The sequence below is a fragment of the Capsicum annuum genome, chromosome 6 (assembly GCF_002878395.1).
Source record: "Capsicum annuum cultivar UCD-10X-F1 chromosome 6, UCD10Xv1.1, whole genome shotgun sequence".
Lineage (NCBI taxonomy): Eukaryota > Viridiplantae > Streptophyta > Magnoliopsida > Solanales > Solanaceae > Capsicum > Capsicum annuum.
In genome coordinates, this window is record NC_061116.1 from 199,929,279 (window position 1) to 199,933,281 (window position 4,003).

A 4,003-nucleotide genomic window follows, 5' to 3' on the forward strand; every position below is an offset into this window, starting at 1 on the left:
ACCCTACCTAGCACTATAAAATGAATAGTTATAGGTTCAAAGGGTAATAACAATTTATTGATACGTGGATGTTTCAGTACTTAAGCAAGAGATATACTAGTACTGGTTTTCATAGTTTGGAGGGTTGAGTTCTTATACTCTTTAATCATGAGGTTCAGTTCGTGGAACAAGTGTCTCAAATATGACAAAGACACTGGAAGAACTTCACCTATATGAACATAGAAGTGGTGCCGCTTCGATTGGCAGGTGGAGTTTCTCTCATAAATGTTCATGAACCTTGGATAGCACATGGCCATAAAAGTGCTAAGCATGTTGAGTGGAAAGCAGGAATGAAATGTTTATGCATATAGTGTCACTGATATTATCATAAGGAATAACATGTTTACGCTACATGAAATTTTGATTTCATCTTGTGGCATTGCACTAAGGTGATGTTCAAATCGATAGATACATTACTCTATGCATGAACATGACTTCATCTTTGTGACCTAATTTATATTTAAACAAGTGGGGGATTGTTGAATTTTTTTTGTTTAAAATAGATTAATTAAAAGTTTTTTATGAAATGGTGCCTTAAGTGAAAGGTTGTATTTTTTATGAAAAGAGATGTCTTTTAGTGAAGAGGTGCCTTTTAGATGAAGAGGTATCTTCTAAGTGAAAAGTATTAAATTTCTTACTTTACAATAGGATTATCTTCACTATTTGCTTGGTGCAGAAATCCAAAGGCTTGTCATATCCACTGAAACTATTTGCATAGAATCCCATAGCAATCTCGTTGAGGAGAGGAAACAAATATCATTTTTAGGAAAGTGTTTCGCGCATGTTTCAAGCCTCATAATTTTATGTTCAATGTTCATATTGTCAAGTCTTTATCTTTGTATTCTTCTTAGTATATTTTTATGTGTTCATGAAACATATTTTCCAATAGGTAATACATCAGAATTTATAATAATGCGAGTGTTAGACACCAAAAATCGCATTGAGAAACGAATAAAGAAGAAAAAATATTGCAATAATCATGATTTCAAATATAGTGGATGCTACAATGGTTACCTATTCCAAAAAAAAAAAAAGAGGTTACAGTTTCTATGGATCTTTTGATTTTTCTTTTCAAATTTAAATTTAAGAATTTTTCAGCTTGATCTTGAATTCATGAGTTTTTGAGTTTGATTTTGAATTGAAGCTTGATGATAGTTGATCTTAACTTGTATTTAGACTTAGCTGCTTCAACTTGTAGAGAAATCTAATACATTTAATTCACGAATTCTTTTCGGTGTCTTGTTAGAATTGACTTGGTTGCTTGAACTTGTAGAGAAATCTACTACATTTGATCCACGATTTTTTTTCGAGTTCTTGTTAAAATTCTGGCGTCTGTTCTTGTTATTACTAGATATTTAGGGGCCCGTGCCAATATATGATACTTTTTTATCTCAATTTATGTGAGATTAATAAAATTTACGTAATCAATTATATTTTTAATATTTTTTTAGATATTTTAAATTGTTAACTGTTGTAATTTATAATACTTTTTATGCAATTTTCAAATAATATATATTACTTTCATTGCCCAAATTTTTGTCTCATTGATAGTCAATTATATTTTAAAAATAATTTAAGTATTTAATTATTGAGATTTATAATACTTTTTCTTCTGTTCCAATTTAAGTAGCACTGATAATTTTTTAAAAGTCAACAAGATAAAGCTAAAAATCAAACTCCCCCCTCAACTTTGAACAATAATCATTCTCCCTCCCTTTTCCTATTTGATTTATTAAAATACCTATTTTACCCTTATATTTATATCAACATTTGTATCTCTTTTTTTTTAAAAAAAATATAAAAATATTTTTTTATTTTTTAATCTATATAACATATTTTCTATAAAATTTTAAAATTATTTTTAAGATAAAAAAATAAAAGTGAGAAATATTAATTGGGTATATAATTTTATGACAAACTATAATATTATAAATGAGAAAAATAGTAAAAATTAATTTTATTAAAAATCAAAACTCTAATATATATTTATACGTGAAAATAATAGGTAATTATAAATTTCTAAATATATTTCAATGTATGTATACAAATTCTCAAGCCCACCTTTTAACATTATTAGTAAATTATTTTATAATTAATTACAAAATCTAAAGGTACTTTTTACATTCAAAATTTTTATATTATATGTATTAAGTATGTATGTGAGTATGTAATTACGTATATAGAAGCTTATTTTGATTTTCTCTTATTCTTTAATGTCTATATAGATAAACGAATTTTGGTTGTAGGGGTACACAAACCTCATCACTACCTCAGAGAGGTAAATAGATTATTTTTGAAAAACTCTCGACTATTAATTATTTTGTATACCTGCATTGAAATTTATTTATAAAATTATAATTACCTATTATTTTCACGTATAAATATATATATTAGAGTTTTGATTTTTAATCAAATTAATTTTTACTATTTTGCTCATTTATAATATTATAGTTTATCATTAAACTATATACTCAATTAATATTTCTCACTTTTATTTTTTTATCTTAAAAATAATTTTTTAATTTTATAGAAAATATGTTATATAGATTAAAAATTTTAAAAAAAAATTTCTAATTTTTTTTTTTTAAAAAGAGATACTAATGTTGATATAAATATAAGGGTAAAATAGGTAATTTAAAAAATTAAATAAGAAAAAGGAGGGAGAATTATTATTGTTCAAAGTTGAGGGGTGTTTGAATTTTACAGAAAAGTTCGGGGGTGTAAACGATTTTAACCCATTTAAGTGACACAATGATTAAATGACAATAATAATTAATTAGGGGTGATATAGTAAAATCACGATGCGGAGAAGTAAATATGTCTTAATGACTTATAACAACTAATTAAAAGTGATATTTCAAAATGAATATAAAAAATTCTTGTGGAAAAAATTTAAGAGTACCCGTCAAGTGATGACTTGTAGTAATTAATTAGTGGTGTATCGTAAAATTACTGTTAAAGTAGCTGAATCAGACATGTCATAAATGTCTATTTTATTTTTTAATTAAATATTATTAATTTCCTAATACGTAAGTGACTTAAAATAATTAATTAAGAGTGATACTGTAAAACTACGATTGAAGCTGTTGAAGCAGGCAATACAAGCAGATATGTCGATCTCGTACATGCTTCGGGAAGGTTATCAAGAAAGATTTTTGAAATTCATTAACTGCTAGAACTGATTAAAGAGACTGACTTTCAGATTAACTCCCTCTTATTATATATATAGTAAAGTAATATACACTCACCCACCAGTTTGATTTTACTAAAGAAATTGTGTTTACTGTCATAATAGAAAGAACAATATGAATATAATTGTAATTGCACAGATAAGAGAGGATTCATCGTCACAAAGACAAATATCAAAAGAGATAAAACTTCAAATTTTTTTTTTTTGGTTTTCTATCCGGTGTTCGAAACCCACATTGGAGCCCGACTAATTCGGATTCACGCCGGGTAGGACTCCATTCGGGGGGTAGCGCTCCCAGATATGACTTTAAGTTGTTCTTTGAGCAAAACAAAATGTTTTGTGAGTCTATTAACCTGATTGAGTTTTTTTTTTTAAAAAAGAAAAGAAGTAAAAATAATTTTTCTGCTTATGAGAAAAGCATAAAATTTCTGCTTTGTTGAAAATTATTTTTTTCATGATCAATAATATACAACACACACACATAAATATATAACTTATTAATTAATTAGCATATCTTATAAGTTTGATTTTAAAATTTAATACTTCATATTTATTTTATAATTCTTTATTTTATTCTATTATTTATATATGATTATTATTTTATTTTCACTCATTTTCTTGGAATAAAATAAAAAATATTATTGATGATGATCAAAGAATATATAACAATTTATCTTTTTATGATTAATGATAATAAATGACCGACGAATCATGTTTCATGATAAAATAATATTTTGGCAGCACTTGTAAAAAATTTTCTCAGATATTTAATTT